This window comes from Lucilia sericata, unplaced genomic scaffold, assembly GCF_015586225.1.
Source record: "Lucilia sericata isolate MDLA Ls3-8-SP2 unplaced genomic scaffold, ASM1558622v1 Contig000090F_arrow, whole genome shotgun sequence".
In the NCBI taxonomy this organism is placed as follows: Eukaryota; Metazoa; Arthropoda; class Insecta; order Diptera; family Calliphoridae; genus Lucilia; species Lucilia sericata.
In genome coordinates this window covers 26,282-52,097 of record NW_023994123.1, presented here as the reverse complement: position 1 = coordinate 52,097, position 25,816 = coordinate 26,282, and the positions used below count along the sequence as shown (strand labels likewise).

The 25,816-nt window shown below is 28.3% G+C and overlaps 1 protein-coding gene and 1 long non-coding RNA gene across 2 annotated transcripts in view; both read right to left on the bottom strand.

The window, feature by feature from the left end:
- Nucleotides 1-25,816, bottom strand: part of LOC119599837 (myosin-I heavy chain) — a 779,075-nt gene that overhangs the window by 738,925 nt on the left and 14,334 nt on the right. The window lies entirely within an intron of this gene.
- Nucleotides 8,060-9,043, bottom strand: LOC119599840. The gene is made up of 4 exons (XR_005231098.1): nucleotides 8,924-9,043; nucleotides 8,716-8,861; nucleotides 8,458-8,658; nucleotides 8,060-8,395 (listed from the first exon to the last, which is right to left on the bottom strand). It is a non-coding gene; the product is annotated as an uncharacterized LOC119599840 (long non-coding RNA).

Sequence of the window (25,816 nt, the reverse complement as noted above, 5' to 3'; positions counted from 1 at the left end):
GATAAAAAATGTCTTTTAAAATTTGTATCCTTTAATATCTATTAAGGTTTTCTATATAATTTTTTCAAAAAAATTTTGAAAGACATTTTTTACATCTTTAGATCCTAACAGAATAAAATAAAAATAACACGAAATATTTCCCAACTCTTCTTGTTCGCTTGAAAAATGTCCTTTTTAAAACTTTGAAGTCCTTTAAAATTGTGTACGGTTAATGGTACGTATTTTTGAAATTAATAAAATGCCCCCGAAGACTTTTGCCTCTTTACACCAGGGGCACTACAATTCAAAGTACGGTGTGACCTAATTTAAACTGAACAGTTCTTTAAATCTACTGCATAGGCATTTAAAGTTTTCAATTTTGTGATCAATGTTCCCATATATCACACACTCAGTACAAAAGTGACACAACTCATAATTTTATTTTTGCGTTTTTATATTCTTTAAACATTAAGTTTAAGCCTTTATATGTATATAATCCAATGAAATAAGTCAATATATTTGACCACTTAAAGTCAAAGATATTTAAATTTATTTAAATTAAAACTTTTAAAATTTGTACAGAAGTAAAATAGATTACAGTAGTTTTCTTTTATAGTCATCACTGTTATAGCCTCATTAGTTTTATTGTCAATTTTATTAGATTTAAATGTCTCTGTCGATAAATTTCATATAAAAAGATTACTTTATAGTCCATTTTGATATAAGCACTTTTCATATATATGCCATCTACCTGTGGTTATTAAAAGTCATGTTATATGAAAAAACTTCACGATATTGTCACACAAATTTTTTTTCTAAAAATGGGACAATGTGGGGATCTCAAGTAAACCAACTTTTAGTAAAATAATAAATATAAATAGTAACATAAATTTAAAAATTTATAATTTTATTTGTTGATGAACACACAAATAAATTTAAAAATTTTAAATAAAAATTCATGATAAAAAAATTAAAATTTTTGAAATTTGTATGGAAATGATATACATACATATATTGTTTAGTACACTATAAGCAATCTTATGTAAAGATTTAAATAAAATGGAAGGTACCTTTTTTGAGATATCCTTGACTAAAGGACGTCTTTTGATGTCATTATCCTTAAAGTAAAACTATAATATTTTGAATAAAATATTGTCAAACTGCAAGGCTTTAATAAGGGAATAAAACGATTAAAATTGGATAAATATGTTGTTTAGAAAATATACGATATCAAATTTAATGCTTATTGAAAAAATCTTAAAAAATGTGAACTTTGAACTTCGATAAAATCTGATCGGTGACGAATATAGAAATTTTGGAGAACTTTAAACTTCGTTTTTGTACAAAGAATGTATGTACCAAGTTTCATCAAAATCGGAGAGTGGAAGCTACAAAACCTGTTCGAAAATTTTGTAAATGCCCCTATGAGCAATATTTTTTAATGAATTTATGAAAATAGTATTTATTTTTTGATAAACATGAATTTTTATTTTTTTTATATTCACAAAAAATGAATATATAAGATTTTCTTTATAAGCACATTATGGCATATACAAAAAATTTTGTTTATAATCACTTTAGCGATATAGTCCTCAATTTGTGTGCAATTAAGGGTTGTGGCCAAAGAATAAATAAGAAATGAAACTGTTGTCAAAAGTACCTAAGTCTACTGTCATCCGGTACCTAACTCTAAGAATGTATTAGTAGAATTCTCAAGTCAACATAGTTGCAAAAAATCGTATTGAAAAATATTGAAAAAAAAATATTACATTTCAATTTATACTTTGAAAGGTTTCTTAAGATATTTTCCACATATTTTATCTACAAACATTTTATAAACACGTCTATTTGTTTTTTAATCTATAATATTGAAAAAATAAATTATTTATTTGAAATATCTTTTTCGTTTACCATACGAAAATTTACAACATTGTTTTTTTTAGTTTTAATTTCAAACAACAAAAATTCAATGTCAAAAAATAAAAAATATTTTTTTTCGTTTGTAAAAAATATATTATTTTCGGGCTATTAAATGTGTTTAAATTGTGCAAAAAAATTATAAAATATAATGTTAAGTGATGAAAAATATTTCAAAGTGCTATTATCCTCAAATTTTCGCGAAAAAGTTTTGAAGTTTGGAGAGAGAATAAAATTTTTACATATGTGTTGGATTTACACAGCACTCGTCTGTGAGAAGAGCGTAATGTTATTGTTGTAAAAAAATGACAGCGTTTCACTTCTTGTTTATTCTTTGGTTGTGGCCATATAGTAGGGATATAGGCGAAACTAAAGGGGTTGTCAAACAAAATTGTTTATTCTCTTCACACAGACGAGTTCTGAGAGAATAAAACACACTTGAGAAAACTAAACGCACTCACGAAACTTCAAACTTAATATTTATTATTTTTTGCCACACTTTTATTGTATTTAAAACCCCGAAAATAATTTATATTTTACAATCGAAAAAAAAAAAATATTTTTTATTCTTTGACATTTCATTTTAACTAAAACTGAAAAAAGAAAAGTTGTAAATTTTCGTATTGAAAATGAAAAAAGTATTTCACAAACTTTTTTTCTTTTTCCATTAGTGCAGAAAAAAATAACAAAAGACGTATATTGTTTTAAGATGAAATATCTTCCGAAAAAAATTAACTAATATTTTCATTCACTAGTATATGAAATCTTAGTAATAACATACAAAAAATAACGTATCAAAAATACATTTATTATTTAGTACCTTTTGAACAACTGTACTTATTTCTGTGCTTCTACTAATACATTCTCACCAGTTAGGTTTTTGACAGGGGACTTAGGTCTTTGACTATCCCTTTCGCCTATATGCTACTATATGGTTAATTAATATTAGATTTTCTATGGATCCCTTCATAGTCCAACTCTGATTTTATACCCTACCCCACTATAGTGGGGAGACTATTATACGTTTGTGCTGATGTTTGTAACGCACAAAAATATTGGTCCTATACCCACCACCACCTCCATGTCCGTCCGTCTGTCCGACTGGCTGGCTGTCCATGTAAACCTTGTGTGCAAGATACAGGTCGCAATTTTCAAGATATTTTGATGAAATTTGGAACATACGTCTTTTTGGCCCAACGACGAAAATGAAAATGGTAGAAATCGGTCCATTATTTCACCTAGCTCCCATACAACCCTACCCCCGAAAATGGCTTTTGAGTTCATAATTATGTTAAATATTGCAGTATCTGGCAAAACTTAATTATCGGACTTTATTTGACCCTAGCCCCCATACAAAGTACCCTTCAGAAAATGGCTTGAATGTCAATAATTCACTTATAAACACTAGTATCACGATGAAATTCAGCGTACATAACTCTAATGTAAACGTAAAGCCATGTACCAAAATGTATAAGGATTGGCCCATATTTACCCTTCCCCCATATAACCGCACTTTTAGGAATTAAGGTAAAGAACTTAAATGCTTTATTATTAATAATAATCCACATTTTTAACATATTCATTGGTGTAGGGTCTCATATATACTTTCCTACTTGTTTTTTTATATGTTGTTGTTGATATTATAAACTAATTTTAGTAAAGGAATAATGAAAATGGAAGAAACCGTTTTTAAGATATCCTTGGCTCGAGGACATTTTTGATATCATTATCCTTATTTTAAAACCATAGTATTTCAAATAAAATATTGTCATACTACGACACATAGGCATTAATTACATTCTAAAATGGTTAAAATCGTAACGAATTTGGAAATTTTGGAGAACTTTAAATTTTGTATGTATGAAAAGAATGTGTGTACCGAATTTCATCAAAATCGGAGAGGGTCTGCTCAACATTTTTTTGATATTACACATGAGAAAATTTTCCTGAAAAAAGCTTAGTATAAAATGCCTATAAATTAACGATAAAATAAATTTAAAGCCCTTTTGGGAAATTGGGTCTAAGTATTAATTATCTACTTTCATTTTCCGTTGGTCTTGTTCGGGAAAGATTCGAAGACGCAATATTTATTGCATAGTGTTTGTACCCATGTATTTATCGTCACAATGTCTTTTCGAAACGGAGGCTGAGAAGAGACATAAATTTGTAATAAATCAACGATTTTTATGGATTCTAAAACGTTTTCTAGCTGTCACCTTTAAGGTTTCAGCATATTAAGGACATTCATAAAATATTTTTCTAGTTAGACGATTCTCCAATTTTGAATATCAAATACTGATCAGCTCAGAATATGTTTAAAAAATTGCACCTCCCATGCTAACTATTTATGGGCCCTTTGATGCCTATAACAGACAAATCGACAGAAATAGATTTGTGTAAAAGCCTAAATACATAAATTCGTAACTTGTAAAAACATACATATTATTTTTATAAAATTTATGGGCCCATGGCTTAACCGCAAATTCTAAGATAATTTTATAAAATTTGGCTCATCTGGGACCAATACAATTTTTTTTAGCGATTCCAGGAATTTAATCCTATATTTGGCCACGATTTAATCATTAATACTGAATTTCATTATCGTATATCAATATTTACATCAATACTATTTTCGGAATTTTTCAATGGGGGTAAGAACATTTATAGACCGATCCACATAAATATTAGTAGGAATATTTTAGTTTCTTTAAAATGTATTCATGGCAAATTTAATTTTCTGTAGGAGAAAAAATACCTATGGGTGTAGTGTCAATTATAAACAGATCATCATAAAATTTCGTAAAAAGTTTTTGGTTCCTACATAATTTGTTTATTTTTTATGGGTCAATTATATCCCGATCCTCATATATTTGGTATGCAGATTTCGGATTCATTACAAGTTAAAGACTGCTATGAGCGTTAAACTTACATTTTGAAGGGGCCCTCTACATGGAGAAGGGTCAATTATGGACCGATTCTTATAAAAACTTAGTAAAAAAATGTCGGTTAATATAAAATCAGTTTTTGTCGAATTTCATTGCTGCACTTGTTTTTCTTGGTTGTATACATTTTCAAAGAAAGATACATATGGGGAATTTCATGTCAAGTGACCCAACTCAAAAAATCGATTTCGACGAAATTTGCATTCCACTAAGTTGACCCAAAGCTCTTAAAGGAAATGGTCTAAGCTTTCTTTTCAGTAATAAAAATACAACAAAAACGTCCATTTTGAAAAAATAGGTGCCAAATATTGAAAAAAATGTATTCTTGAGTTAAAAAATATTTTTTTGGCGGATATCCCACTAGCATCCCATTATGGAACTATAAATCCCTTTAAGAAAATTGTATAAGCTTTGAACACGCCGACCAAACGCCCACTTTATAAACATTAGAACATAGATAAACATTAATAAATCTTAGGTACAAGTTGTATTTCATAATAAACATCCACTTATCTTTTCACATTTGAACCATGTTTGAGCCCGCGATTTTGAAAACACTATGGCGTAGAAAATATTCTCTAATTGGACGTTTCTTCTAACACACAGAAAAAATCATTGTAACAACGAAAAAACAAGGTTGAATCAACATTTTTCAACTATGATTTTGCTTCATAGGTGTTTCATGTTAATTCAACATGATTTTACAATAACCCAAATATAACATTTTTCACTTTAAAACAATTAGAAATCATTTTTAATTAACATTGCTACCCATGTTGAAATAAAGTGGCATCATGTTGAAATAACTGTAAGATTCCAATAAATTCAACATTGTTCAATGTTAAAACAAGTAAGAAAGTATAGTCGGGCGTGACCGACTTATTTTCAGATTGATTTTTCATAATAAAGCATTTATCTGCAATATTACCTTGTTCCGATACATTTAAGCAATTTATGGATGGGGGCCTAGAGGCAAATATGGACCAAACCCGATAAAGTTTTGTGAATGTATTTATATTTATATAATGTTTGTTTAATATTTATTTGTGCTGAACTTCATCGCGGTATTTGCGTTTATAAGTTATTTTGGGCATTCAATTAATTTTCTGAAGGGGACTTTGTATGGGAGCTAGGGTCAAATGAGTCCCGATCTTTATGAAATTTGGCGAGGTCATCAAGACTTGTATAAAACTTAGTTGTGCCGCTTTTTATCGATATACATATATTTAACATAATTATGAGCTCAGAAGGCCTTTTCGGGGTGTTTTGTTGTATGGGGGCTAGGTGAAATAATGGACCGATTTTAACCATTTTCAATAGGCTTCGTCCTTGGGCCAAACAAAAAAGCGTGTGTGCCAAATTTCATCCAATTATCTTGAAAATTGCGACTTGTACCTTGCACAAAATGTTTACATAGACAGCCAGTCAGCCGGCCAGACGGACGGACGGACGGACATAGCTTAATCGACTCAGAAAACGATTCTAAGCCGATTGGTAAACTTTAATATTTTTTACCACTTTAGTGGGGATGGTATATTGGGTTTGTGCTGACGTTTGTAGCATACAAAAATATTCGTCCTATACACACCTTAAAGTATACAAATCGTTCTCTGAGTCGATTAAGCTATGTCCGTCTAGGTGGCTGGCTGTCCATGTGAACCTTGTGCGCAAGGTACAGGTCGCAATTTTTAAGATAATTGGATGAAATTTGGCACACACTTTTTTTTTGGCCCAAGGACGAAGAATATTGAAAATGTTTAAAATCGGTCCATTATTTCACCTAGCTCCCATACAACGGAATCCCCCGAAAAGGGCTTCTGAGCTCATAATTATGTTAAATATACCTTGATATTGATAAAAAGCGGCACAACTAAGTTTTATACAAGCCTTGATGACCTTGGCAAATTTCATAGAGATCGGGACTCATGTGACCCTAGCTCTCATACAAAGTCCCCTTCAGAAAATAACTTGAATGTCCAAAATTAACTTATAAACACAAATATCGCGATGAAATTCAGCACAATAAAATATTATGTACATATAAATATATTCACAAAATTTTATCAGGCTTGGTCCATAATTGCCCCTAGCCCCCATATAAAGCCTCTTTCAGAAAATTTGTTTTACATCCATAAATTGCTTAAATGTATCGGAACAAGGTAATAGAAGATAAATGCTTTATTATGAAAAATAAATCACATTTAATATTCATAACTGATGTAGGGTATCATATGGTCGGTCACGCCCGACTATACTTTCTTACTTGTTTTTTGTTGAAAATATCTGTAGTTAAAAAACCAAATGTATTAATATTTATTTAAAATAATTATTTATTTATATAAAATAAAAATTCAGAAATTTATACATATAATTGGTAAAGTTAATTAATGTTGAATAAAGTTACTTAAGAGAAATATTTCTTTATCACAAACAAAACAAATCAACATATTGAAATTAATAATTATGTTTTTAAATAGTTTAACAATGAGTAAATGGTTGATAATTTGTTATTATTAATAGGTTTAATTTCGTAAAAGTATTCTTGAATAAATAGCCACGGATCTTGGCAACCTTTTGGATATTCTAAGGACAATGTATAAATAGTTTAAAGCAAATATCTAAACTTTTCAAAAACGAGTCACATTTTAAGAGTGTTTTATCAAAATATACGTAAAATTTTTCAAGATTATAAATACTATGAAAAGGTTGAATAGTTAAACTTCTGTTATAATATTTCTCTTTAAGTTCTGATCCTTTTCATAATCATTTATAGTGGTAAGGTGAACAATAAAACTCTCGTTAGCATCTGGTATAGAAACCTTTTTTGAAAATTTTCCTCGTTTATCCGAAAAACGTGCGCTTGGTAAAATAATTGAATTTAGCAGAATATACATATATAATCTAATGAATCTGGAAACAAAGTGCTAATTAAGAATATGACTTAAAATATATATATATATATAATATATATTATATTATAATAATTACTTTGTTCAGTAGTATTCTTTGAATTTGTAAGAACTTCCTTAGACCTTTTGTCCTTTACATGTAAACAGTAATAGCTTACAATTTTTCCATAAATCCCTTCCATTTATTGAAAAGAAGATGACTTTTATTTGGGTGCATCATTTCGAAAACGATATTAATCTATATAAAAAATAGAAATGAAAATAACACACAATTATAAAATTTCAACACAATTTGTTTAAACATACTAGTTTGTTAGATCGTGCGTTAGAATAAAGAGGCCAGTTCTCTAGAAATTCATAATTATTGGAAGACGACTTCAACTCTTTTTGTCGTAACAAGAATGCTCGTTGCCATTTATCTTTAACTTCATCCCAAATAGAAAAATCTCTAGAAAGGTTAGCTTTTAAAGCTAGTAAAATTGATACATCGAGTTCAGAATTAACTCTCAGCGAGTTAGAATTCGAAGCATCTAAATTGTCTTTAATTTTAACTGAAGAGCGTGCTCGCTTTGCCTTTTGGTTAACGTAGTTATCCCAAAGCTTCCCTCCTGAATTCGCTTTTCTACCCCGTGGAATAAAATAGTATTCCTATTAGTTAACGAAACAAAGTTATTTCTGTATTAAATTTTTAATTAAAAACTTACTCTTACCTCACTGCGGAAGTTGTTGACAATTTCGTCCACTATATTTGGCAGATCTTTTGGTGATAATTTAGCTTCATGAAAAAATATATCTTCCAAAATTATATTAATCAATTCTGCACGAAGTGAATCGGTCAAATTATCATTTTGTTTATAAAAACTTGTTAATTATTTCCCCTTAAGACTATCTTCTAAAATCTGCTTTAGACTCTAAAATTAAATATAAATCAATTATTAGTAGCGGACACCATGAAAACAATTCCATACTTCAACTTTGATAACTTAGAACTTCCAACTGATAGAGAAAAAGATGATTTTGGTGTTGATGATGTGCCAATATTAGATTGGTTTTGTAGCCATGAAACTACTTTTTCGGCTATCTCTTCAGACAATGTTTCGTCATCAATTCCATACTGATACATTAATAAAAGAATTCATTAATTCTCAACTACATAGTTGTAATAATGTTTAATACCTCAGTTTTTCTCCAACTAAACAGTTTTTTCTCGGAAACAAGCACGAATACCAATTGGGGGTATGTATGGCTTCCTTATTATCTTCCTTTGATAAATACTTTAAGCTATCAAACACTTAACACATGAATATTATTATTCTTTGGCAAAAACTATATTTTTATGTTTAAAAATAATTAATTTAATTTACTTTTAAACCACGCTTTTATAATATAACACGCACGATATTTATTGACGATACTTATTCAAGCTGTACTAATAGATGAATGATGCATTTTTTATATTCCAAAATAGCGGTACTTTTTGCAGAATTCAACATGATTTCATTTCAACTCTTTTTCATGTTAATTTAAAATTCAACAACTTCATTTCAATCTAATTACAATTATTTTTATCGTGGTATAATGTTGATTTAACATGATACAATGTTGATTTAACATGAATCAATGTCAATTTAAAATTATCTGATACATATTCAACATGATTCAATGTTAATTTAACTTGAACCGATGTTATTTATAATTTATATAAAAAATGTAATTTTTAAATGATTTTTAATTATGAACCAATATTGATTTAACATGAAAACAATGTTGTTTTAACATGGAATAATGTTGATTCAACTTGAAACCATTTTATTCGCAATTCGTTAATCATTTTAAATGTTCACATGTTGTGTCAACATATTTCGGTGTTGATTTTATTGTAAATAAAATGTTGAATTAACATTGGCCCATGTTATTTTAACTAAACGCAATGTTGATTTTACGTTAAAAATTTTGTTTTACCCTACATCACTTTGTTTTTACTATAAAAATGCATTTTATAAAATCAACATTGAAAACTGCTATTTTAACATTATAAAATGTTAAATCAAATGTGCACAATTTTATTTCAAAACGAATAATGTTGAAATAACTATTTTTAAGATTAAATTAACATCTTTTAATGTTGATTCAAATCGAAAAAATGTTGTATATTCAAAAATTTTATAAAAAATTTACAATGACTGGAAATCAACATTTTTCCAATGTTGATTTTACATTGGGTTTTTTTCTGTGTGAACAAATAAAACGGATATACAGTTAATCACAAAAATAAGTATACAGAAATACTGGCGATTGGTTTTATTTAAAAAAAGATATTATTTTTTCAAAAAACAAAAAAGTAACACATTTATTTATTAAAAACAATTATGATAATTATTATTCACTACTTTTTTTTCTTCATATTTTGGTTCTTTGAGTTCTCATTTAAGCTGAAGTTAAAAAGGTACAAAATTTACGTCACAAAAGTAAGTATACAGATCATTTCAGAATATATTTGGTTTAATGATATTATCAAAATTTATGAAAATTTTACTTGTATTAATATAATTACTTTTTAATAAAATATATTTTACACAATAACTTGGAAAAAATCTACTTTTAGTTCCGAAATCTTGAAATTTGGGCCAATTGGCTCCGGAATTAATTAGTAGAACAGTTTTTTCTCATTTCTACGATTTTTTTCCACTTTAGACCCCGGATTTTGGATCTGGTGGTCATTGAACCCTCCAATTTTAACTTTTGAAAAGAGTTGTTATTTCGAAATTAATGTTATATGCATGGATTTAGCCATTTTGAACACAGTACGTTCTTAAAAAACCGAAATTTAACACCGATTTCTTAAGACTTACAACATAAACTTTTAAATTTGGATAATTGTATATATTTCCTTAAATTTAAACAGGTTTTCCAAATACTCCGATTTCCAAAGCATACAATAATGCTACCAATCATATCTTGATATACTCGATACAATAACCATGTTTTATGGATCCGACATTTTATTTGTTATAGCAACAAATTAAGATGTATCCGTTTTCAAAATTGTTCAATTCGTATTCATACCACCACTTGAGCCTGATTTAATATAAAAATCTTACTATTTTGGACAATAATCAATTTCAGAACCGATATGTAGTGTAAGTTATTGACATGGTCACCATTTGACGATTATTGGTAGTATTTAGGAGTGTGTAATGGATGATTGGAACCAAAAAACTTGTTTTAATTAATGGATACTAGTACACATATTATTAATATCGCATTTTAAGATATAAATTTTAGGAAATCGCCGTTAAATATCGAATATCCGCAATGGATTGCAATTATTGTAAAGAAACAATTAATTTAAAAGTTAAAATATCGTCTTCCAATGCATCATAATGAACAAACGAGGGATATTATTGAATACCCGATCCAAAACTCCGGGGGTTTAAATAGCCAGATGTTCTTAAATAGGAAAAAATGCTCCTATAAATAATATTCAGATCAATTAACAAACATTTCAATTTTTCGGAACAACAAGTGAATTTTTTTCATGTTATAGTGTACAGAATATTTTATTATAAAATAATTACATTCAAACAGGTAAAATTTTCATGAATTTTGTAAATATCATTAAGCCAAATACATATTGAAATTATCTGTATACTTACTTTAACTACACCTTAAATGAGAACTCAAGTAACCGAAATAACCCGGAAAAGAGTAGTGAATAATAATTATCATAATTGTTTTTAATAAATAAATGTGTTACTTTTTTGATTTTTGAAAAAATAATATCCTTTTTTAAATAAAACCAATTGTCAGTATTTCTGTATACTTATTTTTGAGATTAACTGTAAGTAAATATAACACTTTGTACAAATTCAAAAAATAGTTCAACAAATTTTAAATCTACAAACATGTAGAAGGACAAAATAGTTTAAAGGACATTTTATGTTGTTTTATCCTGGAAGATTTAAAATAAATAATTTTTAATAGTGCTGAGATTCTTCTTTTTTATTTGATACCCATATTGGGATCATAAATTATCAATATCAATTTTACTTTTTGAAAGCCTTACATAATTTGAAATTTTAAAACCCCTTTAAAAGAGAATTATTAGTTTTATTAGTTTTAATCTATGCTGTCTCTAGATTCGCGCATATTTAGTTTTTTGTGGTTTAAATAAAAAATTTAACAAAAAGTATTCAAAAATAAAAATACTGTACTAAAACATATAATAAAAATTTGAGGTTAACTTAGTATTTTGAATATTACTGAAAGGGCTACAAGTGGCCGCAGCCAAATTAAATATAATCGTAAACTATATACTTTTGTTAATATATATATAAAGGTTTGATCTTTGCATTCGATTGAGAAATACTTTAAAACTCCACATTATGGCTGGTACCATATAGTAGGTATATAGGCGAAACTGAAGGGGTTGTCAAACAAAATTTGTTATTCTCTTCACACAGACGAGTTCTGAGAGAATAAAACAAACTTGAGAGAACTAAACGCACTCACAAAACTTCAAATTTTCTCCGCGAAATTGCGAGGATATTAGCACTTAATAGTTCATCTTATCACTTAAACTTAATATTTATTATTTTTTGCCACACTTTTAATGTATTTAAAACCCCGAAAATATTTTAAATTTTACAAACAAAACAAATATTTTTTATTCTTTGACATTTCATTTTAATTAAAACTGAAAAAAGAAAAGTTGTAAATTTTTGTATTGAAAATGAAAAAAGTATTTCACATACTTTTTTTCTTTTTCCATTAGTGCGGAAAAAAATAACAAAAATACGTGTTTATAATATGTTTTCAAATTTTAATTTACAAGTAGATGAAATCCCAGTAATAACACACAAAAAATAACGTATCAAAAATACATTTATTATTTAGTACCTTTTGAACAACTGTGTTTATTTTTGTGCTTCTACTAATACACTCTCACCAGTTAGGTCTTTGACAGGGGACTTAGGTCTTTGACAATCCCTTTCGCCTATATGCTACTATATGGCTGGTACTCTGTTTGAAGTCGTGAAAAATGTTTACCAACTTTTACAATTTCATTTGAAAAAATTAAAATGTATCAGTGTTATCTACCTAGGGATTTAATAAAATTTGTCGTTTTTATCTCTTATATATGTAAACAAAACCCAATGTTTATGTTTTGTTTGACAAATTTAAATTGAAAAATAAATTAAAAAGAACATTTGTTTTTAATTTTTTTTTTGTAAAAAAAAGTTTTTATGAATGAAAGTTCCATTTAAATGATGAAATATCTAGTAATACATAATGGATATTGGACGACACATGGTCGTCAATAATTAAAGACATGTTAATAAACTTTTATTTAAAATTTCACGTGAACTAACTAGAGTCTATATTATTTCATACAATTGAAAAAAAAAATGTCGTTAGAAACATTTCACATGTTTTTCCTCAATACAAACAGAGTACTAATTCAGCAAAATTTTTCCATAAAATTTTCATTAAAATTTTTTTTTGTATAACGTTTTTTAAAAATTTCACGTGAAATTTTGAACAGAATACCAAGCTTTATTATTGAAAATACTTCACAAGTAATACTTCGACAAAGTGTCTATTTTTTTAATCCATATTACAATTATCTGATATGATAAAATATGTAAGACAATGGCAATTCCAGCAGCTATTATTTCCATCCTTTAAATTTGAACTTAAAGAGTTAGATAACACAATGATACAACAAAAAAAGCAGGGGTTCTCATATACCAATTCCATTTCGTTATAGTCCATATAGTAGGAATATATTTTTAATTTTTCTCGATCGCTTCGTTTAGTTCCTTTTTAAGAGCAAAAGATGTGAAAAAGAGCTATTTTTGAAGTTTTAACTTTAAAAAAATATATGTTTGGTAGTTTGCAACCGATTTTCAAATTGGATATTTTGTTTTAAAGATAGAAGTGTTGTCTTTCAACCCAAAAAAGTAAATCCAAAATTTATGATTAATGTCTTGGTCACGGCCATTTAATTAAAAAAACTCACACTTTTTTCACAATTTTTAATTTTCATACTGCTCTACGTTGGCCATGAAGCAGTAACTTTAGCTTTTATTACATTTGAAAAAAGGCACATTAAGTTGGGTTTCCAATCATGGTCAATTTATAATAATCGATGAAAAAGGTTATGAGTTGTGCTAAGTTTTATAAAAATATTGCATATTTCTTCCATACAAAAACGTTCATATTTCTGGTTTTCTTTGTAACAAGTTTAAAAAATGTTTATAAACATTTTTATACAAAAATTAATTTGTATGGAGAAAACCAAAAATTCGAGAAACATGCTATTAGAAAAATTGGCGTAAATCATCCAGTTTTTATAGATTTTTATGAAATAATAAGTTTTAGAAACCTTCCTTTATGTGATTCTTCAGGAAAGTAATAAAAGATGAACTCACTGCCTCATGGCCAAAGTAGAGCATGATGAAAATGAAAATTTTTTAAAAAAGTGTGAGTTTTTTTACTTAAACGACCGTAACTCAGACATTTGACCACAAATTTTTAATTTATTTTTTTGTATTAAAAGGCAACACCTGTATCATTAAAAAAAATATCGGATATGAAAATCGGATGAAAACTACTATGATTTTTCAAATAAAACTTCAAAAATGGCTCTTTTTCGCATCTTTTGCTCTTAAAAAGTAAGTTAACGAAGTGATAGGGGAAAACTAAAAATATATTCGTACTCTATGGACTATAACGAAATAGAATTGGTATATGAGAACGCCTGCATTTTATTTTTCTTCACTTTTGTATCACAGTGTAATTAAATATTAACAATTGAACTTTATTTTCGTTATATTTTCTGGAAAATTTATGCTCGTTTATTTCTTCTCACTTTAAATGCCTAGATTTTACATGTATCTTTGAAATTTGCAAAAACCAAGGCATAGTTGTAAAATTTGATGTCTTTAATAAATGCCTGCTCCATAAAAAGATTATTTTTTGAACATCTTTCTTATTTTTGTCGTATGGGAGCAACCAGTATGCATATGTACATATAAACAAGTTTTTCAAGCCAGTATTTAGCGTTAAAGTAATTTTCTGAATAGGGGGATAGGGATATTTTCCGATCCTTATACATTTTTGAAGAAGATTCCGGTTATCGTTTAGATGTTCTGCCGGTTTAAAATATCTTTGAATGAGAACTGTCAATCTACCGTTACGATAAAATATAACCATTGAGAAAATGGGGGTACGTCTGTTAAAGTTGTTTTTCGGGGGGAACTTGTATGGGGGCTATTCGAAAACGTTGGCTAATATTACCCATTATACAAACCTTACCCATAGGAAATATTTGTGTAAAATTACAAGCTTCTAGCTCTTTCCCTATCATCCTTTCAACAGACAAATGGACATGGCTAAATCGTCTTAGAATTCAATAAGGACCCAGAATATATATACTTTTGTGGATCTATCTCCTACATATATTTCGATGTGTTACAATTGGAATGACAAAAACAATCCAAACAAATTAATCTTTGTTTCGTCGCTCCATAATATATTTCGCCATTTTTTTCGCGTTCACATCCGGACCATTGTAAGTGCTCTTTAGCAAATTCCAATCTTGTCTTCATGTTTTTATTGGGCATTAGTGGAACTTTTCTGGCAATTCTTCCGGGCAATTTGGCTTGAAGAAGTCGACGACGAACTGTTTGTGGACTGATTTCATTACCGAGCTCCGCAGCAATAGCTTTCGATGATAGAAAAGGGTCTTTTTTAACCATTAGGACGATCCGCTTAACCGTTTCTGGACTTGTTTTCTTTGGTCTACCGCGAGTTTCTCTATTTTATTTTTTATATAAAGCATTTTGGACAAAATGTAGAGAACTTCCTATGCTCTTTGCTATTTCTCGTAATGATTTTCCTTGATTTCTCATGGTTTGAAATTTTTTTTCTCATCTTCGCACATTGGGGTAAAAGCGTCGAAAATGGCTCTTGATTCAGGTGAGGGTAAAATTAATTTTTATTGTTATTGTCGTATTTGTTCATTTATTTTCATGTAAAAAAATAAAGTTTGGAATTAAAAAAAAATTTTAAGGCTATTCTAGAGTCTGTCCGTCTTCCCGCGACTTAATTTTAAATGTGTTTGTATGAGTGCAAGTCACAATTTTGAAGATATCATAATAAACTTTGGCACATATGGGTATATTGGTCAAAAAAGGTGGAACTTCAATTTGGTGAGAACCTCTCCGTTATTTCGCATTGCTCCTATACAAATGGACCTTCCGGATATGGTTTTTGAGCTTATACTAAATATGTTTTTTTATATTCAAAATCATAGTTTTAATCATAGTTCCCATATAAAGTATCTGTCGCGCATTGTTTAGTTTGAATTGGTCCATTATTTCTCCTAGTTCACATAAAAATTACAACCGAAATAGACCCACAACATTAATAACTTAAAAAAATATACCAATATTTAACCAAAGAAATAAAATATCTTAAGCAATTTTTATATTAATTTAGATTATTTTAACTAAAATTTATTTTTTATTAATTGAAAATGGGTAGTAAATTATTTCTGTTATTTTCTTATTCAATGTTCATCACTACTTTCTGCAGAGTTATTCTTATTATTCGAGCCATTTGAAAGAATAAGGAGATCCAATGCCGCTTTTGGTAGAACCGTTTTTTTCTTTTCATATTTTTTGCTCATACTTGAAACTATAGGATCGTAGCTTAACAAAAGTCTATTAAATATGTCTTCAACACTTTTAATTATAATAATAAAAATAATAAATGAAAAAACTAAGAAAACTAATGTTAATGAAAATATTTTTTGACTACATTTAAAACAATAACAATAACGATGTAAATACTGACAATAAACACGAAAACATAACTAATTCGTTCTCCTGTATTATGATTAGAGGAGCTGGGTACGTTTATTAAAATCATAATTTGTGCAGTTTTTTTTTTCGTAATATTAAAGAAGACTATATGTAGTAATTTTTACCCATTTTTTCAGAGCTAACAAATGATAACATTTTAAGATGCATTCCATTAAAGTTCAAAAACAGGTTAATTTTAGACTATTTAAAAAAAAAAAAATGCAAAAAATATTAAGAAAACAAATAGTTTAATAAAATTTATCAAAATATATTCCCAAGTACCTGAAGTTGATGGTTCCATTTTGAAATATTTTTGAAATTTTTTCTTGTTCAAATTAAATCTGAAAAAATCTTAAATTTCAATTTTTTGGTTTTTTAAAAAATTAAAAAAAATGTTCAAATTTGAAAGCGCAGTACAAAAAATCAGTAAAGTTTGAAAAAAATATTTTTAATGTCAGTGATACATAATTTTGTCTAGTTTTATTCGGTACCCAATTTTATACAAAAAAATCATTTTTCAAAATCCAATTAATCGCCACTTTTGCGAGATTTACCCCATCGTGCTTCGGTACAATGATGATTTCGTCCCATTTTCTTTAAAAGAGGCCTATTTTTACACATTTTGATAAAATTTAATTAACACTTACCGTTTCACGAAAAAGAAATAACAAAATGACAGAAGAATTCAATTTAATATAAACAAGTAAGAAACTATAGTAGGGCGTGGCCGACCATATGATACCCTACACCAATTTCGAATATTAAATGTGATTCATTTTCAATAATTAGGCATTTATGTTGAATCTTACATAAGTTCCAAATAATGTCTGTTCATGAATTGTTGTATGCTGACTAGGAGAAATAAAAGACGGATGTCAATAATTTCCAACAGGCTTCGTCATTGGATCCAGAGAAGAGTATGTGACAACTTTTAATAAATTATATTAAAAATTGCGAACTGTAGCGTGCAGAAAAGGTTAACACGATTACAAAGACATGTCCGGCTGGTCTGTCTGGTATACTTAAGGACAAATATTTTTGAGTGTTACAAACATCAGCACATTGTACCGAAATGTATATTAGACGTAGTTAAGAGACATAGTTAAGCCGATCCTTATAAAATTAATTGTTAGGAAATATGTTTACATAAAACTTATTTGTCTCAAATTTTATCGTGATACTATGGACATGTGGTCATTCAAATCATTTTTAGAAGGGGACTTTGTATAGGAGCGAGGGTCAAATCATCACGAAAATCGACAGTGTTATTTATAATTATCTCAAACTTAATTATACTAATTTTTGGGAATATAGTAGTATATTTGACGTAGTTTTGAGCTAAAAGGCCCAAATCGATAGGTCCGGTTGTATGGGGGCTAAACCAAAAATTTAATGCCAGGATTTATGTTTATATAAAATTTATTTCATCGTTATATTACTGTTTATAAGTGAATTATAGACATTCAAGTAATTTTCTGAAAGGGATTTTGTATGGGGAGTGGGGTTAAATTAGGGCCGATTGTTATGAAAATCTACAGTGTTATTTATAATTATATCAAAGGCCCAAATCGGAAGGTCCGGATTAATGGGGGCTAGGGCAAAACTTGGGCCGATCCCTATATAAAATTTATTGTCGGGATTTATGTTTATATAAAACTTATTTGTGCTTAATTTTATCGTAATACCAGTGTTTATAAGTGAATTGTGGACATTCAAGTCATTTTCTGAAGGAGACTTTCTATGGGGGCTAGGGTTATATAATGCTCGATCATTATGAAAATCGACAATATTATTTATCCTAATATATATTATAAATTTCTTTGTAAGTCTGTTCGTTTGTTTGTTCGTCAATCACGCCTAAGCGGCTGGACCGATTTTCATCAAATTTTCATTTGGAACATGGTTAGATCTATACTTGGAGAGTGTTATAGGCTATATATTTTTTTCAGAACTTGGACTAGGAGGGGGCAAAAAGGGGGTAAAATGGGTGAAAAACGGGCAAAATGAGTACTATTGATAGTAAATACTGATTTTGTCTATCCTTAAGCATCATTTTCGATTAAACTACTTAATTTGTTAGAAATATAAATTAATAAAGTGCCGTTGCGAAAATTGGACCGGAAGGGGACAAAAAATAGGCCAAATGGCGAAAATCTGACAAAATTAGTACTTTTGTGCTTTCAGAACGATTTTTTCTATTCTAAAGCTAAAATATTATAAGCTATGATTTTGATAGTATCAGACATATGTTCATATATTTAGAACTCCCACCCTTAAGGGAAAAAGCCGATAAAAAAGGGAAATCTGTATTTGCTGCGTAAAGAGACTCAATAAATGCATATTTTCAGACAATTCAAACTACTGCAGTGAATAAATAAAACAAATAAATAAACAAGTAAAAATTTATAGTTAATCATGACTGACGATATGATGCCCTACACCAGTGATTACGTTACAAATGTTGATAATTTTTTTTAATAATAAAACATTTAAATTAGGGATGCCAAACGGGACTGGCTTTTACAAATCCCGGGATTTTGAAAATTTCAATCCCGGGATATTTCGGGATCCCGGGATTTTTCGGGATAACGGGATTTTTCGGGATTACATAAATTTAATTATTTTATACATGAAAATCTGAAATCTTCATGTTTGTGAAGAAAATTGTTTAATCTTGTGAAAATTAATCGACAGAAGATAAATTATTTATTTTTCATAAAAAATTTGTTGAATTTTACCTTAATTCCGATGTATTTAAGCAATTTATTTATGAAAAACTAAATTTCTAAAAGAGGCTTTATATGGGAGCTAGGGTCAAATATGGGCCGATCCTCAAACAATTGGGAAGAGGCATGTAATTTTATATAAAGGTTAGTTATGCTGAATGTCATCGCGATACTAATGGTTATAAGTAAATTTTTGGACGTTTAAGATAATTTTTAATGGGGGCTACGACGACCCAGAAAGCGATTCTGATTCGATCGGTATACTTTAAGGTGGGTGTAGGACCAATATTTTTATGCGTTAAAAACATCAGCACAAACGTATAATACCCTCCCCATTGTAGTGGTGTAGGTTATAATAAATATAACGTTCAACCTTCGAATATCAGTTTAGATCATAAATGAAACTTTTCTTTGGAACATGTTATCTACAATTTAATTTACCTTTACTGTTATCACTCAGATTTGTAGAAAGCATCCCAGCAAAAATAAAACGAAATACTTCCAAAAGAATACCATTTATCACCACTTTAAAAGTAGCACTAAGTGAATTTTTTAACCTTCTGAGGAAGTGATGTTTAAAGACTTCCGAAGATTGGAAAATAATTATATTTTTTCAAAGCTGAAGATATTTCTTTGTTCTTACATTCTTGGGAGATAAAAGCTTTTACTTTTTGGCTTGGCTTCTGTTTTATTATATGTTTTTTTCGCTTCTTTGGAAGTTTTTTTTGCTGGGTTGTAATGCAATCATTTAAAAATTTATTTTATATTTGACTGTGCCGAAATAAAATAAATAAATATTCCGGTATGTGATGGAATTCGAACAATTTGAAATCAATAGATTTGAAAAAGGTATGATTAATTTCAATCGAGGAATGGTTTATTATTGCAAAATACTACGCAGATAACAAAATACTTTCCATTTAAGAGAATCAATTTAAAAAAATATGATAATTTGTATGAAAAGCCGCAGAAATTTAATATTACACAATTTTTGTATCATTTTTGTAGATTCAAATCGATTCTATATCAAATAGCTGATTGTAATGTATTGATATTAACATCGGCATCAAATTGGTTTTCAGAGGGGGTGCTTTTAGGATTTCTTGTGTTAATTTTGGTCCAAATTTGTGTCTACTATAGACAAAGAATGTGTATACTTTTTGGGTCTACTACGAAATGAAAAAATAAATTTGTATGTACTATATTTGGTATCATACCACTTTAAAAAATAAAAGGTTCAAAATGTACAAGAATAGCTGTGCTGAATTTTGTTCTGCATAAGTCAAAAATAAACAAAGATCGTAATTTTGAAGCGAATTGAATGAAATTATGGCTCAAAAAAGAATTGAAAAAATTTTTTAGTAATAAATCCCGGGATACATTTTGAAAAATCCCGGGATTCGGGATATCCTAATTCCGAAAAAATCCCGAAAAATCCCGGGATTTTCGGGATCGGGATTGACATCCCTAATTTAAATTAAGTTTTACTTTATTTCAGAAATATTTTAACAATTTATTGACAAAAAAGGATTTTCTGAAAGGGGCTTATCCCTATAAATTTTGGTAAAGGGATTAATGTCTACATTAAAATTATTTATGTAGAATATCGCCGTAATATTCGTGTTTATAAGTGAATTTGAACCATGAAGTCCTTTTATAAAGGGGACATTATATGGGGGATGTGATCAAATGAGTGCATGAGTGAATGAGAGCAGTATCATTAAAACTTATAAAAAACTTAATTTTGCAGATTTTTGGTGTGATACAAGAACATTTAACATATTTATGAGCTCAAAAGCCATATTCGGGGGTGCGATTGTATGGGGGCTATGCGAAATAATGGACCGATTTTAACCATTTTCAATAGGATTCGTCCTTGGAAGAGTATGTGCCAAATTCATCAAATTATCTTGCAAATTGCGACCTGTAGCGTGTGCATAATGTTTTTAATTACACTAAATTTGAAATATAGTTAGATATATAGGTGTATGGTGTGATATACTATATTCTTTTCCAAAACTTGGATAAGAAGGGACAAGAAGGGGTGTGGATGAAAAAGAGACAAAACTCCTACTTTAGTATAATGCAAAATAAAAAAAATTTATTTACATAAATTGAAAACAGTAAATTTTTAATAAATATGGTAAAATTTACGAAATATTAATTAATACAAACATTTTTGTTAATTTTAAAATTATTTTTCTAATATTAGTTAAAAATTATTCTCCACACGAATTTTTAATTTTTTTTATGAAAATAGTGCGACAATTATATTATACTTTTTCTTAAATTTTATAAAAATGTTGTAGTTTTATCTAATGATAATATACTTAATATCATTATGTTTAATTTCGCTAAAATTTATTAAAAAATATTACGAAAGGTATTCGTACTTTCGTAAAAATAGAAAAGGGTTTTATTAAGTAATATTTCGTATTATACACGAAATTATTGTAAATATTACGAAAATATAAGTTACGAAATTTTTTTTCGTAAAGTTGAGCATGGATTATTTTCAGTGTGCTCAAGCAAAAACATTTCTGATTAAGCTTTCTGAAATATATATTATTTAGCAAAGTTCCGTTTCGAAATAGGAGAAAAGGCAAAAAAAAAAAAAAACAGGAAAAATTTGTACTTCTATGTTTTAGTCTGATTTTTTTCGTTCTTAAGTAAAAATATTTTAGACGATGAGTTTTTAGTTTCAGAGATATGTGTATTCGAAAGTCCACCCCTAGAGGGAAAAACATAAAAAAGAAATTCAAACTAAAAGTGCAAAAACGGCTTATTATGCGTTCCTTTGCTACATTTTTTGTAGTTTTATGAAATTTGAGAAATATATATTTTTTTATTAATATTTTTCCGTAATCGGTCAAAATATGTGTTTTTGAAAAATGTTTTTGCAAAACATCTTTAAAGAGGAGAAAGGATCCTCTCTGACGGGATTTTCTTAATAAATGTTCTACAACATCGATTTCTGAAATGATACAAAATATACTAAACAAAATACATAAATTTGAATAATTCAATGGAGAAAGAGGGTATGGGTAGTATTTTTGGTACTGTGTAGGTATCCTTTATAAATATTGTTCAAATTCAATGAAATTTCTTTTGTAGCTTTATAAGGAGACCTTCAGCATTTTTTGAAACATGAATAAGTTAGGGAAAAATTAGCACTTTGTGCTTTAAGTCAAGAATTATTCTTTCTCCTAAGTTAAATATGTATATTATAGTTTTACCTAATTTTGGAATCTTTTAGCTTTGTAAATTGGAAAAAAATTGTGAAGTAATCTCTTAGTGAGGAATAAAATGAGTAAACTTTCTTCATTTCGTAAATGCTATGTTATGTTATTGAAGTCAACAAAATTTTTATATTTCTAAATATTGAAAAATTTCAGAAATTGTTCTATGGACATAAAGCACATTTTTTAGTTTACTCTAACGGGAGAATACTTAAGTATAATGTTATGAAACCACTTAAAACCCCGGGCAACACCGGGTACAAAAATCTAGTAATTATATAATAGTACCATAGTACTATTTTTGACGTAGGTATGAGCTAAAAGGCCCAAATCGGAAGTGATACTAGTGTTTATAAGTGAATTGTGGACATTAAAGTGATTTTTTGCAGGGACTTTGTATGAGAGCTAGGATCAAATAATGTCCGATCATTATGAAAAAAGACAATGTTATTTACAATTACATAAAACTTTTTTTGGAGAAAAGGCCCAAATCGTAAGGGCCGGTTATATGGGGGCTAGGGCAAAACTTGGGCCGATCCTTATAAAATTAATTTTCGGTATTTATGTTTGTATAAAACTTATTTGTGTTATATTTCATCGTAATACTGGTGTTTATAAATTAATTGTTGATATTAAAGTCATTTTCTGAAGGGGACTGATTCAAATAACGCCCGATCTTTATGGAATTCGCTAGAATTAATAAGATTTATACGAAATTAAGTTTCACTATTTTTGTAGAGATAGTAGATCATTTAACATAATTATGAGGTCAAAAGCCTTAATCGGGGGGTTCGGTTGTATGATGAAATAATGGACCCATTGCAACCATTTTCAGTGCTTGGACCGAAAGAAGCTCACGTTCCAAATTTCATCAAATTTTCATAAAAATTGCGACCTGTAGAGTGCGCACAAGGTTTACATGGACACACAGACAGACTGACGGACGGACAAAACTTAATCGACTTAGGAAGTGATTCTGAGTCGATTGGTATACTTTAAGGTGGGTGTATTTTTGGGTGTTAGAAATATCAGCACAAACGCATAATACCCTCCCCACTATAGTGGTGTAGGATATAAAAATTACAAATAACTGAAGTGTATCTATTTTTAGGAGCAAAGAATTTTTTGAAATTACAAATTACAAGCAAATACTTTCCAGATTTTCTATTAAAATGATATTGCCAGATATAACTTTTAATAATATGATATATTCTTAACGCTTGCGGGGGAATTTTCAATGTTACCGCCATTGAAATGTTTTCTATTAAGGTGTATCTATTATTTTGAGCAGATGTGTACTTTTGTGAATCTATGAACTATATTTCGATGTGTTACAAATGGGATGACAAAAACAATCCCCATATTTTTTGATGGTGTGTATACAAATATCAAAATGTGTTTTATTCAAAAAGTGGCAAGAAACGAAAAAAGTCGCAAATTTGGTTCATTTTGACAAGGGTCAAATTGCGATTTGAGGATATAAAAATTATAAAAATATATTTAAGAACAAAAATACAAGTACTAAAAAAATAATGAAAAAGTGAGGTTAATTTACAATTTTGAATATTATTTAAAGGGCTGCAAGTGGCCGCAGTCATATTAAACATAGTTGTAAACTATATACTTTTGTACGATTCATCATCAGCTATAATCAGTCTTTAAAGTCGTTAAATATTCATTAAACAACTAAATATTAATAACCGAAGCCAAAATTGTTTCGTTATTTTTATCTGAAAAATTTATGTTTGTTTTTTTCTTGTCACTTTGAATGTTCATATGTGCATTGTATGGTGTTAGTTTTGAAGGTAATGGTTAGAGTTACATTAGTTCAGAAGTAATTGTCCAAAAAATCATAAGGAAAAAAATTGTTAGTAGAACTTAGGTAAGAAAAATTATTTGTGATTGGCAACGCTACTAGCGTTTTTTTTTGTTTATTGTAAAAAAATATTTTTTATTTTATTCATTTTCAAAAAACTCACACATATTTATATAAAAATATTAATGAAGTGCGATGGGAAGGAAGGCTTAGCAAATTTGTGTGTTTTTACCAGAGTAAGAAGAGCGTTCAAATTGATTTCTCTCTAGAGCGATATTAATTCGAGCGAAGTAAATCGTTTACTTTATTGCGAATATTTCTTTTTTTCCTCCAAAATTTAAATATTTAATATTAAAAAGCAGAAAATTAACTCCTCTCATGAAACTAGTGCAAATGAATTTATCGGGACTACATATTATAATATTGTACATAAAGTAAATTAAAAATACACTTTTCTTCGCACAAGCATGCACACGCACAATCAAAAATTTTTTTATTTTAAAAAATTTTTCAAATTCAATTTTTGTTTTTTACCACCGCCATAAAATCGGTTTTGGCGCACACATTTTTTGTATGTGAGTTTTATTTAAATTATATTAATTTTGATATCTCTTGTGAGAAAAATTAAAAAAAAAGATTTCGCTCATGAAGTGAACATAAAAAATAAAGAGTTGAAATAAGAATAGTTCTCGTGAGTTTAAAAATAATTCTTGCGAAAATGTGTTGTTTAACGAGAGAGATAAATAAATAAAATAGTATTCACGAGTGCAAAAATTACGTATTCTGGTTTTTATTCTTCACATTGTCCTAAAAATGCGAATGCTTTCATTTCCTAACGTAGATAAATTGCAAATTTCTATTTGAAATGAATTGTCAATACCTACATAAAATAAACGATAGGCCTGAAAGACATTTTAACGCACTTGTGCAGATGTTTATTCAATACTTCAGAAGTTGAAAGTTCGAGAACTTTTCGCAACAGACACGTTACACACAACAAATTATCGGTAGTTTATTTTCAATTAACATGTTTTTCTTATTCTTTAACTTTTATTTACACAATTTTTAATTGTCATAATTATCTCATTGTCTTCATCCTAAGTATACAAATTTTATTAAATTTTTAATTGAATCAATTAATTTTTTAATTGGCTGAAAAGGCTTTTCAGCCTACTTTTTTATTTTGGTTTTTTGTTTTGATATTTTCTTTTAATAAGTTCTTTATTTATAATGAAAAGAATGTTTATATTTCAGAAATACTCAATAATATTTTAGGCATAGTTGAAGTTTCATAAATATATTAAAGTTTTTAGTTTAAGTTGTGGACTCAAATCGTCGTCCGTCGCAAAAGTGAAAAGTTTCCTGAAAATTTTTTAATTTCATTTGTTTTTTCTTTACATCAACATTGAGATACAATG